Source organism: Squalius cephalus, assembly GCF_949319135.1.
Source record: "Squalius cephalus genome assembly, chromosome: 15".
Classification (NCBI taxonomy): domain Eukaryota; kingdom Metazoa; phylum Chordata; class Actinopteri; order Cypriniformes; family Leuciscidae; genus Squalius; species Squalius cephalus.
In genome coordinates this window covers 19,435,735-19,449,469 of record NC_137136.1, presented here as the reverse complement: position 1 = coordinate 19,449,469, position 13,735 = coordinate 19,435,735, and the positions used below count along the sequence as shown (strand labels likewise).

The 13,735-nt window shown below is 34.9% G+C and overlaps 1 long non-coding RNA gene across 1 annotated transcript; it reads right to left on the bottom strand.

Annotated features, from left to right (window-relative positions):
- Positions 1-6,324: 6,324 nt before the first annotated feature.
- Positions 6,325-6,982, bottom strand: LOC307172763. The gene is made up of 3 exons (XR_013823764.1): positions 6,949-6,982; positions 6,562-6,642; positions 6,325-6,354 (listed from the first exon to the last, which is right to left on the bottom strand). It is a non-coding gene; the product is annotated as an uncharacterized lncRNA (long non-coding RNA).
- Positions 6,983-13,735: the final 6,753 nt, after the last annotated feature.

Below are 13,735 nucleotides of genomic sequence, written 5' to 3'. Positions count from 1 at the left end.
ACTTACCCTGTAACTACACAGTTGAAACGGGTAACAAACACTACTTACTATGTAACAATACGAAACAACACTATTTGCACAGTAATTACAGAGAAAGGTACTCTTATTAAAAAAACTAAACAAAAAACTTTTAATTACACAGTATATTTGCCCTGACATTTAAGTGTTATTGCAATACAATGTGATAAGGTAAGTACTAAGTACTACATGGTACGTTTTAAATTAAAATCATAGCAAAAACAAATTTTTTTGGCTAAACGTTAGGTAGTTTAGTAAGAAAAGCCAATAAATAGCATTGCCAAAAAGTTTAATTTACAACCCACAGATGTCAAAATGACCCTGTAACTACATTGCACAAAGACATATTTTTCCAGAAATGTGATAAAAACTTTTATATCCAACAGACGTACAATTTTTGCCTGGGATATATTAACAGAATAGGTACCTGTTAGTTTTAAAATAATTACATTATAAATAATTTGCTTGTATATCTGGTTGTACCCCTTTATTACCCAAAACTTAACATATTGTTCCCTTATACCTACACGGAGGTACACTATAATTACAGAAACGTACCGTAATTTCGGTTTACTTACGAAGTTCTTTGCAGGTTGTATATCTGCTTGTTACCCCTTTATTACCCAAAACTTAACATATTGTTCCCTTATACCTACACGGAAGTACACTATAATTACAGAAACGTACACCGTAATTTCGGTTTACTTACGCAGTTGTTTGCGGGTCGTAATATAAAGTGTTACCTTAATTTCCCTTAAAAATCAAAGATTAAGCTAAATGACACTAGTTTTCCAACGTTCCCCCCCCCAATTTAAAAGCATTTCTTCATACTTCTTGTGTTCTGACACAATGCCATTAATTGGTCGTACTTTTTCTTTTATAAAATGTACTGTTCTTATTTCAACAAAGGTTCAATTAATTTCCTAGTAAGTATAAAGTAAAAAATATGATGTCTGATGCAATGTTTTTAAGAAATAGATGCTGCAAATTATGAGTGCAAAATTTACTACAAAAGTATGTGGTGTATAAGAAAAGAGACATTTAGCAGTAATAAATATAATACACACTGTAAAAAATGATTTTTTGGTGAAGTAAATACTACTGGAAAAAAAACAATGTAATTTACATGAAAAAGTTAGTTCAGGCAAGAATTTTAAAAACTAAGTAAATTCCATATCAGTACTTAATTCAAGCGAGTAGAAATGAAAGCGTAAATATCAACTCAATAAAATTAACTTTTCTGATACTGGGGTTCCCATCATGCACTGGACCTTGAATAATTAATGAGGTTCATTTTTCACTGGTTTCCAGCTGTATTTACACTGTTTTATCATTGCTTTTGTTGTCAGGATTAGTAACTTGCCATTTTGTGACATTTCGAGTAAATTTTCTGCTCAAAATGACACATTCAAACACAAAAATGATCCATCAAATGTTACCGTCATTGTGTATTGTCTACCAAGTATTGAGTTCTTTGCATTCACATGATTCTTTACATCTGATATGATGTAGTATAAATTACTTAGATAATCTACACTGTTAAAAAAAGCTCCGTTAAAAAACGGAAAAAGTGCTGGTAATTAATTACCAGCACTTTTCCCGTTATTGTACGGGCACTTCCGTAAACCTTAAAACGGATATTTCCGTAGATTTACCTGAGTTTTTCTGTACCATTGACGGACACTTCCGTCAAACCTAAAATGGAAAATTCTATATATTAACAGTACATTTTCCGTACTATTCACGGATAATCCTTATACAGAAATTTCTATTTTTATAGAATTTTATGGCATATCTTTTGGTAGCAAATAATTCAAGAACAATATATACAAATTGAACGTGGTTTATTTTTTGTAAACATTTTCATGTAAACATTATTAAATGCATTCAATGGGTAAAGATATATATATATATATATATATATATATATATATATATATATATATATATATATATATATATATCTCCTGTTAGCGTTCCTGCAAATTCAAAAACTGCAAAAACGCCTAAAAAAGGCCTACCCAAATTAAATTGCAGGCTGTTCTTGAACCATTTGGAGTATATGCATGGTCTTGGTCTCTTTTGAAAGGGGACACTTTGAGGTTTGTCCCCAAACAGTCAGAATCACTGTAAGTCTCACTGGTATTGAGTAATAGAACTTTGAACACACTAAAAAAGAGGGAAAAAATTTCCGCCTAACTTTTTTTTTGTAAAAAGATGCCTGCAGATAACTATAGCTGGGAGGTATTAGCTGGAAAACACAGTGGGATCATAGCATGAAGCCTTACCAAGCCCAATTTAAATGTTGATAACAATACCTTAAGCTAATGAGTGTTTTACACAGGTTTATCTAAGTTTATGTCTAGGCGCTCCCCAAAAAAAGGCCACTTGGAGACTCCAAATGACACTTTGTAACCACAGACACATAACATGCTGCTATTCTTGAATGCTTTACTGTACAGGCATAATTTTGGGCTCTAATGAAAGGTTACACTTAGAGCTATTCTATTCCTTATTCAGATTCACTGAAAATAATTGTTGACACATAGTAACTGAAGCATAAACACATTATATTGTTTTTTTGCAATTCTTGAAACTGAAATTTGTGCAAATAACAATACAAAACAAGTGTTATGGTATTAAAATATTGTTTAATATTAGTATTTTATACACTACATATATATCAAACTATTTACAAATTTATGATTAGGTTTTTCTTTGGTTATTGAACCTCTCTAGGAAGGTGAAGGATATGGTTCCTCTCTTGATGTCCATATATGGCTTTCTGCTGACTCCCATTCTTCATCCAGTTCAATGTCAGATGATTTTCTGTGATATAAAAAAGCAAAAAAACAAATAATTTACATCTTTTATGTATTGTGTACTATTTTATACACACACACACACGCACGCACGCGCACACACACACACACACACAAACAAACCCGTGGATAAAGACACACAGGGACATAAACAACGATACACGCACACCTCATAACAATAACAAGAGCGCTAAAAGCACCAAACACACACAAACAAACACGGACAAACACAAACCCGTGGATAGACACACATGGACATAAACAACGATACACGCACACCTCATAACAATAACAAGAGCGCTAAAAGCACCAAACACACACAAACAAACACGGACAAACACAAACAAACACGGACAAACACAAACCCGTGGATAAAGACACACAGGGACATAAACAAACTGATAAATGTACAACACAACAGTAATGAGCGCTCAATGCACACATACGCTTGAGGACGAGCTTTAGCCATCAGCAGTTAGCATTGGTCATCTCAAAACAGTGAAACACAAACACAAGATACTCAGAAAAACACGTCAAATATGTTATATAGTATAATAAAACACTTACTTGTCGAAAGAGACGATTTCCCATCATAAAAGCCTTTCTCCAAAGTCATATGTCATTTGCTACAGCGTTACGCAGTTTTGCGCACGGGCGCGCTGATCCAAAACAAACATTTGCGCACCGTCATTGCTGGCCGTGTTTGGATTCCTCCCACAAAAACTGCATATCAATGTCTTCAGGAGATCATTGGCTATCAGAAACGTCAGTCATTTGCTAACATTTCTCCAATTGGAGTAGCCAAATGTCCGTCAAAGCGAAGGATGGACCGTGTCCCTAATGCGCGGTGAGTGGCTCAAGCTGGAGGAAAACCCCCCCTAAAACTCCGTGATTCGCTGAAATCCGCTGTCACTCAAAGTCAAAATAGCTGTATTATTTACATGTCATTTGAAGATTTACCATAGTATGTTCGATAGTTGTGAGAGCTCTGTCGGCTAACTTGGAATGCTACTATTCACAGTAAGTGGATGTTTATTGATATATAAATGTGTTATGGACTAAATACTTCGCTGAATTGATTGTATGGAGCATTTACAGTGTAACTAAACCATTGTTGTTGCAATGTAATGGATCAGTGGACGAACAGAAGGCTTTTTAGGCAAGTGTCTTCCACTTCCTGTTTGTTTATTTGGCTGTTGGTGGTCTGACAAAGACACAGATTGTACCCGCTGTGTTTATTGCATACTAAAATGGCTTATATCGTTAGAATCACAAGAATCTCAGCTTTCCATAGATATGCGACTTGTAAATTTTTTATTTTTTATTTTTTTTGTCTTTCATAAAGTTAACCTTTCAAACACCCAATGTCCCGCGGGCGACCCGTCGGACCACTAACGGGATATATATATATATATATATATATATATATATATATATATATATATATATATATATATATATATATATATTTTTTTTTTTTACATCAATTAAACAATGTGCAAAGCACCATTAAAAAGTACTTGTGTTGTGGAATACATTTTTAGACAAACAAACAAAGGAAAAAACATCAGCAGGTACGTGCACAATATTGGTGTTGCACCAAATAGCTCACAAAATTCTTTTAAAAAAAATCAAACTGTGAAAGATTCAAAACATTTTCAAAAGCAAAACAATACAAATGCAGAAACAAACAAAACCAAATGGAATACAAAGACAGGGCTGCTGCTTTTTACATTAAAAATAGCTTTAGACTTATAGTTAATAGTAGAGGGAAATGTTACAGTGTTGATGCCATTTTTCTGTAAGAGAACACAATATTCCTTAAAGGGTTAGTTCACCCAAAAATGTAAATTCTGTCAGTAATTACTCACCCTCATGTTGTTCCAACCCCGTAAGACTTTAGTTCATCTTCGTAACACAAATTAAGATATTTTTTATTAAATCTGAGAACTGTCTCACTCCTCCATAGGCTTCTAAGATACTGAAACTTGCCGGCATACAAAGTTAGTAAAGACAATGTTTAAAATAGTCCAAGTGACTACAGTGGCTAAATCATAAGTTTATCAAGCGACGAGAATACTTTTTGTGCACAAAAAAATAAAATAACGACTTTATTCAACTATTCATGTTCTTCATGTGGGCCTCTGAGAGTTCACGTAGTGTAACAGCGCAGCGCTTCTGGATTGTACATCAGCACGTAGACTCACTATTGGCCAGCATCACACGCATGACCAACGTCGGCCAATAGTGAGTCTACGTTCTGACGTACAACCCAGAAGCGCTGCGCTGTTTACACTACGTGAACTCTCAGAGGCCCACATGAAGAACATGAATAGTTGAATAAAGTCGTTATTTTAGGGGTTTTTTTGTGCAGAAAAAGTATTCTCATGTTACTTTAATGATGTCTTTACTACCTTTCTGGAGCTTGAAAGTGGTAGTTGCTTAAGCTGTCAACAGAAGAAGAGAAAGCTCTCAGATTTCATTAAAAAGATCTTCATTTTTGTTCTGAAGATGAACAGAAGTCTTGCAGGAGTAATTAATGATTAAATTATTTTAATTTTGGGGTTAACAACTTGCGTGAAAAACTTTCCTCCTTCGGTACGTTCAGTTAAAGGTCCATTTTGAGATTTGACAAAAGCTTAAACTTTACATGGATTTTCGAAGTTGTTCATACAGGAACTTCAGAAGTCTTTGAGGAATGTGTGGACGTTTGGTTTCCTTCATCTCAGCGTTTTCGACCTTCGTTCAGGATTTCTGCACAGGAAATGGATATATGAAGAAAAAAATGGATATGTTTTTAGCTAAACAAGAAATTAAACGAAGTAAACTGAACTACAAAGTATAATGCAGACCAGGTTGAGGTTGAAAAACAATTGTACAGTGTTTTACGTTCGTTAAATTATCAACTGCCATCCCTAATTCTTTCAAATTCAAACACTGTATAAAACGCTAAGACTTCTGTTTCCAGTGGACTCCAATTGCATGTTATGTTAGCTTGTCTGCTCAACTATACCTTATAATATGTTTCATTATTTTCAACTACATAAACAGTAACACAACAGCATGCTAGAGATAAATAATTAAATTAAAAATGTGTTGCTTACCTTTATATGAACTCCAGGATAAGTGCCATGTAGCTCACTGCCTCAGTGGGGTAGGAGATGTGGTCAATAACTTCTTGAATGACAGCAATCTTGAATGCCCATCATCTTAAACAAATAAGTTATTACAAAATGAAAAACATCACACAATCACTTCAGAAAACCGCTCCAAAAATATTCCCTATACAATTTTTTTTTCTACTGACCATATAAGCATACAAATCTTTGAAGGGGGTGTTCAGCAACCAACTTTTTCTATAAACATTTAAATTTAGACTTTAAATTTAAATGTGTTTTGCCAATATTGAACACTCATAATGATTAATAAAAAAATAAAAAAATGCTAATAAAACAAAATACAAACCCATAAGGATGGTGGTGGGGCTTGGGATGCACAGTACAGCAGTAAAGTCCTGTCAATAGATGAGAAAAAAACAGAAACACTATGAAACAAAGTAACAAACTAATGAGGAGGGAGCTGGTAAAGATATAAATAATAGCAGTCATGTTAAATGTAAATTAATATTTCAAGGTTATTATTTGGTCTTTAAAGTCAAGCATGTCGTCTAAAACAAAATCAAGACAATAAAAAGTCTAACATAAACATAACTTTAAGTTACCTCATTTGGCAGAAAAGGTGGAGGTGCTTTCCTTGATCCAGCTGAACTGCATCTTCACATACAGTCTCTCTTCACGTTGTACTGTATCATCATGCAACAACAGAAACACAAATAAACTAATGACTAACGTTACAGGCAGAAGTAGGTAATAATACCAGTTATATACACATATTATATGACTTTAAACCCAAAATAATGACATTGAAAGATTAATTTACACTTAACACGACTGCTATTAGGTGATAATAGCAGTCGTGTTAAGTGTAAATTAATCTTTCAATGTCATTATTTGGGGTTTAAAGTCATATAATATGTGTCCGTGTGTCGTCTAAAACAAGACAACAAAAAGTCTAACGTAGCCTAAACATAACATTAACGTTAACTTACCTCATCTGGCAGAAAAGGTGGTTTGTTTTCCTTGATCCAGCTGTAAGTTAACGTTACTGCATCTTCACGTATCATGATGTATCTTCAAGTTCATGCCTTTTAAATCAACTAACGTTAAGTCTTGAATGGCTTTTCCTTTTCTTGACGTTTCCTCTGGTAACGTTAGCTTTTGTATGAAGGCATTCAACTGCTTCAAAAACATAAGTTAACTTACTGCACGTCTTTATCATAACTGGTTAACGGATGCGCGCCGCACGGACAAATAAAAGTCAATAAACCAGTTACAACGAGGACACTATAACATACAATAAGGGAACTTCCACGAGTGTTAACTAAATCTTTCAATGTGTGACGACGATATGCATAAAATGATAAACGCGACGGCTCCGACATTCATTTGCCTAACAAGCCAGATTTCAACTAAATAACATTACGTAAACAGCTTATTTGACATATAGTTAAATATAATGTTCGGTTTTTACCACAGAAGTGTCAGAATGGCTTCCACACATCCGAAATCCGACTTTATAAAGAAACTTTGGCAGCTATCATCTGCGTGTGTAATGGCGCTTTGCATCTCAAACTTTTCGCGCCGATCAGGTTATGGTTCCCACAATGCAACTCGTAATTCAAAATACGGGTAAAAGACCTGTAAAAGACAAATACGGAAAATTCGAGATGGTGCTCGATGCAGAGCCAAATGGGAGGAGCTAGAGCTCCAGCTCCTCCCCTCGCTGGAGCTCCAGCTCCACCTTGCTAAATTTAGTGAGCGGGGATTCGCTGCAGCGTCAAATGGGAGGAGCTAGAGCTCTAGCTCACTGTTGCTGGATCTAGTGCGAGTTCAACCGTGATGGAAGGACAAGTTTGTTTTGATGCATACATCATATTGTATTTTTCTCTAATATTTGTCGTGATTATGATTAAATATTTATCGTTTCTGTGACTAAACGCGTAAACACCTAATAAGAACATTGCTCACACTGTGTGTGTGTGTGTGTGTGTGTGTGTGTGTGTGTGTGTGTTTCTAAAAACGGTTGAAACTTTTTATCTATGTATTATTTTATCTTTATAACGGTTTCGTTGTTTTCCTCACTTTTAAAGCTGCTTTGGACAAAAGCGTCTGCTATTATTATCTAAATTACTAGACTTAAAAGGCAATGTGAAACAGGGTTGCCAACTTTCGAGTTTAGCTCGGAGTGAGACTTCGGAGTGGGGGGGGGGGGGGGGGGGGTATTTTTTGGGGTATTTTTATTTAAAGGAATTAATTATAAAAGCGATTTAAGGGAATAAAGAAAAAAAAGCTTATTGTATTAGTGAAATAATTGTAACTATTTGCAAATAATATTTTATTTTTAATTATGCATGCATTCTCTCTAAATGAATCAAAGAAATTATAGCATATTTTCAATTCAAAAAGGCTAAATTTAGTAAATAAATAAAAAAAGTTGAGTAATTCGCGTCACCGGATACTGTCGGTAGTTGAACATTTCTATTGTAAAACAGTCAAATATTAAATGTTTTCCACTTACATTTTGCCAGGCATTCGTTCACTTCTTAATCATTCTGACATTGAAGAGCTAGACCGCTGAACTTTTAGTCATCCTAACACCAAACAGAGCGGTGCGTAATGGAGCGCATAAGAACAGCATCAAGAATATCAAATACATTGCAGTGAATCTTTTATTTGCATCTTAAGTTTATAGGCAATAATAATGACAGGTTTGCGAAAGTGTAGAACTCGGTGAGCTCGCGCAAAACACATCTTCAGGACAGCGACTCATTTAAACGCCTCTGATTGGCCAATGCGTTCAACAGACATGTCAGTGATTGGCTACAATGCTCAACGCTGCCGTACGCCGTCTGTCTCGCATGCGTGCTCGCTCTAGATTCCGGGAGATTTTAACTAATTTGCGCCATAAATAGTGGTCCATCCAGTAGTTAAGAGCCTGAATTGTTTATAGTAATTCTGAAATTTAGTGCACACGAGTGAAAAAAAATACAGCACAGAAGAATGTCTAATTTAGCGTGAGATTTCTTTGTTAAGCGTGAGAGCGTGAGATTGAGGCTGAATGCGTGAGTAGCCGCGTTTCCATTATCCTTCAAATTGCGCAAATTGAAATTGCGAATTGAAAATACGCACAATGGAAACACGTCAATTTCGCAAAAACTCCCGTTTTTCGCAAAAAAGTTTTTACGCTCGCATGAGGTGGTTTTTCAGGCGATTCGAAAAAGGAATATTTCGCAAAATTGCAATGGAAACAGTTTTTGCGCATTTACAGTCACCTGACTTAGAAGACGCGGTGTGTTTGAGGTCCATGTATAGCTACGCAAATAATAATAATTTTATATTATTTTATTATAACATTTAATAGGCTATATTAAGAAGACGCTTTTATGCAAAAAAGGAACAAAGCTGAGTGTGGAGCGGGCACTACATGGCACGGAGGCGCGGGTGCGAACACTTGCATTTTTCTATCAACAGTGGAAACAGCTTAAAATACTCTATAATTTCTGGTCATACAGAAAATAATAATACATTATTCTCTACTACTTTTATTCGTGTAAACTCACAATAACAATAAAACGTTGTGCTTTTGTAAAATAAAATAAAACAATCAGACGCACTTTCATGATCTCCGTAAACTGGAGCGCGAGAACTGAAACAAAATATAGCCTATGTAGGCTAAAGCTTGAAATGTCCACTTTAAAACGAACAAATTCGAATCGAAAGCTAATACCTTCTTAGGTGCATTTCTCTCTAAAGGCGCATCTGCTAAACAGCGGAGATGGAGATGTGATTTTAGCCAAAACAATAGTTTATTGATAATATTAATGGCTCATTCAGCACTCCGGGAAAAAAATTGAAAATTTGGCCTTAGATAACCAGTAAAATCGACATGTTTTCCATATTAATTTGTGAATATTTTAAATGTTAAATAAAGTGGCAAAAAGTCATAAACAAAAATGTGAAAATTCGTCGATATATACTTTTTTGCGCAGCAGCTGGTGTAGCCAGTTCAAATAAAAATGTTGGTGTTCAACTTAGCGTTTTAAAAAGACAACAACCGTTCATTTTTCGTTTTTTCAATTACGGGTTAAAAAAGGAACGAATGGACACAAAAGTAGCCTACATGGATCGTTTGGACAGAATACGAGACATAGTTCTTTATTAAATTCATAAAAGAAACAATAATTAGCCTATATAGGAATACTGGATTCTAAATCTCAAAGAAATGCCACAATCAAAACCTCGGAGCAGAAATTATGGCGAAACACCCAGAAACTCCTTAGGCTAGCCTATATGTGTCGTTCGCATTATAAGGGTCTTTCCCTGCTATTAATGCTTGGATAACACGCCAAGTCTCCTTCCATTAATAATAATAATGTCTATGCGGTGGCTTTGATATTATATTCCGTATTATAACGTCCGTTGCCGTGATTTTTGGAATGACTTATCGCGAGAGAAAAAAGGACGTTTTAGTCGCATAACATCGGTTAATGGAAACGCCGTCATTTCGCAATAGTTTTTTATCGATATTTAGATAATAGCGCAAAACATTTGCGCAAATCTGTAATGGAAACGCGGCTACTGTCACGCCAGATGCGTGAGAGTTGGCAACCCTGGTGAAAGCTTAGATAGTGCACCCCTATTTATTTTTTGTCCACCGCATTTACGTGTGTGTTATTTGTGAATTAATCTAAATCATCTGATTTCTGTTGAGTTGTTCAGTGTTATACTGTACACAGCCTATTAATATATAATGAAAATGCTTTATTTTTTTTAGACACATTTATTATCATTAGCCTACTTTTGCCGGTGCTTGATGCTTGAACTGCACACAGGATTGATTAACGTGCGATATTAGTCATTGCTTAAATGAATGACTAACGTTAAAAATATTTAGTCTATCGTAGATGGCCTACATTTAATGACATAAGGCCTATTTAAGTAGCCTAGTATCCAGCTCTTTACATTAGATAGACGAGTTAGCATTTTAATAACCTAATACCAAAATAAAGTTTAAATTAAGATGCTATAACCATAGGCTATGCTATTTCTATATAGCATTAGGCCTTATTCCACAAAGGACTGTTTATAAGGTGATAATCCGTTATACATGATGTAGCCTAATTGGCTGAAGATTTTTGTATTCTGTTATAAAGACGAAGATTGACATTTCGTTAATGAAAAAATAAATAAATAAAAAAATAAATAAGAACATATTGTAAAAAATGAACAACTCAGGTTATGCTCTGTTAGATGTGTTTTTGTTTAATTATATCTAGGCAATGAAGATAGCCTATTAACAAATATACATTTTAATATATTATATAAAAACATTATAGGACTATATAAAATATATTTAAAAATAGGGCCTCACTGATTAATTTTGCCTGGGGTTTATTTATATGTGGAAATAAATCTGATATTGGATGTGCATTTTGGACCTGCTGTGTGCGGACAGATCGTACATTCTGGCAATGTCGTAGGCTACGTCATTAACGTGATAGGCCATTTCTTTAAGCTTTTTCCTTCTCCATATCTTCCCAAGAAACTGTGGCATATCGCTAAAATGCAAACGCATATCAAGCTGATCTTTTCTCTCTCTTTTGCTATTTATCTTGGCCTCACTGTAGAAGTAACCATGGCAACTGATAGAGTTACCACCTAAAATGGCGGCGCCTTCCCGGAATGCAACGCTGCGGGAAAAGATCGTGACGTAACTCTTTGATAGCGAGAAAGTTAACCTGCGCATGCGCGGCCCCTCCCACTAAATCCAGCGAGGGGAGGAGCTGGAGCTCTAGCTCCTCCCATTTGGCTCTGCATCGAGTACCACTTGGAAAATTCCTTCAAAATAATATGGTACATTGTACCGTATTTTTACGGATTTTTTTTACAGTGTAAGTAAAGCACATACTATAAATGACTGGTATAATTCAATATTATTATTTGAGTGAAATGTAATGCAAAGGAATTTTCAACTAAATCAATATTAATCAACCTTTTACTAGCCAAGTTAAAATTACTTATTTTCTTTGTTACTTTCACTTAACTAGGTTAAGTAAAGTTTACTTAATTCCATATTCCAAGTAAATTTAACTTAAAGATTTCTAATTAAAGCTACTGATAAATATGTTTGGGTTTTTATTGGGAAATCTTTGTAAATTTACTAGCATTTTCTGAGTGAAAAAAGTTGCCTAGCTTTTTTCAAGTAAATCCAACTCCAAATTTTTTTCAGTGCAGAAACCCTCTCGTCTGATCTATTGTAAAAGTTTGTAATCTTGATTGTAAATGATTTTTTCCCCACTAGCAGATGACACCGTTTACATCTTGTTTCTTTGTACAGTTTTTAGACGAAGACTATACTCTTTGAGCACGGTCAAACAGGCATAAGAATTAATGAACAAATACAGCATAAGAAAATTACATGACACTCCTTCTACATTAAAGTATTTAAATTGTAATATTCTTTTAGGTTATCTTTCTGGTCTGTCAACGAAAGCGGTCACAAGATACATATTAGGACCTCAACATTAAAAGTGAGTCTTGAAGTTTTTCTGTTACATATATAACTGTTACACTTAAAAGAAGTGAAGAAGACCTTTATTAACCCCCCGGAGCCGTGTGGAGCACTTTTATCACGGATGGATGCGCTTTGATGGACTTCTAAATAAACCCATTGACTCCCACTATAAAGCTTGGAAGAGCCAGGACAATTTTTAACCCTTTGCTCGTCATGGGATCACTGGTGATCCCGGATTTTTGTTGTTCAAAACATAGAATAGAATAGAATAGAATGAGGCATTTATATAGCGCTTTCATATGTACTACATAACAAAACATAATAAAACATCACACTCTCTTACTTGATCTGGACAAACTCAGCATCATAAGGAAGGTTTAAGACTCCAGCTTCGATATTTGACCACTGTTTATGATTTAACTGGTTTGCAGTGACCATTAATTTCTTAATTTATGCCAGGAGTGCAAAATAATTAATCTGTAATGAAATCCTCACTCACACAACATTCATTCTCGTCTTCTCCGGTTTATTTGTGCTCAATACATATAATAAACAGCATCCGCCAGGGTTATTAGTCCAATAGTGCGCATATTTGGAGAAATAATGATTAATAATCACATGTTAGTAAAATATTTTCGTCATACAGAATAAAAAATCTATTAATTTTTCACTGAATTATGCGATCTGAAGTGCTCAAACAGCTACATAGACAGTATAAGAAGCAGCTAACGGAGCTAGATGTTTATCTTCTCTTCCTGATTTGCATCAGATTTGACTTCGAAGCTATATCATTCGCTGTACAGCTGTCAATCATCTCACGTGTTTCAGCGTGACCTCTTCTGCATGACGCGTCCTGTCTACACTTCCTCATTCTGGACATCCGTGATAACAAAGCGAAAGTGACATCTCTTCACTTGAAACAAGAAGCTAATAAATGCACGATTTAAGTATTTGTGTTTTGTGTGTGATTTTCGTGCGATTTGGGGTTTTCATGTGAATAAAGAATGTTTACAGAATGCATATGCTAGGTAAGGATAGCCCATAGCGTCATCTAAAATGCTAAATATAACATAATTCAAAATCTTTTTATGACTTGAAACCATTTTAAACCGCGACCGGAATATGATACAAATACTCGATGGTGTTTTAAAGTGAGCTTTAAATAAAAGTGTAATATTAATAAATTAAATTGTGTCATGTAGCTTGAGGCTACTTGTTGTGCTAATGCACCTGCTGCAGGAGCTTTCTATTCCATACGATCA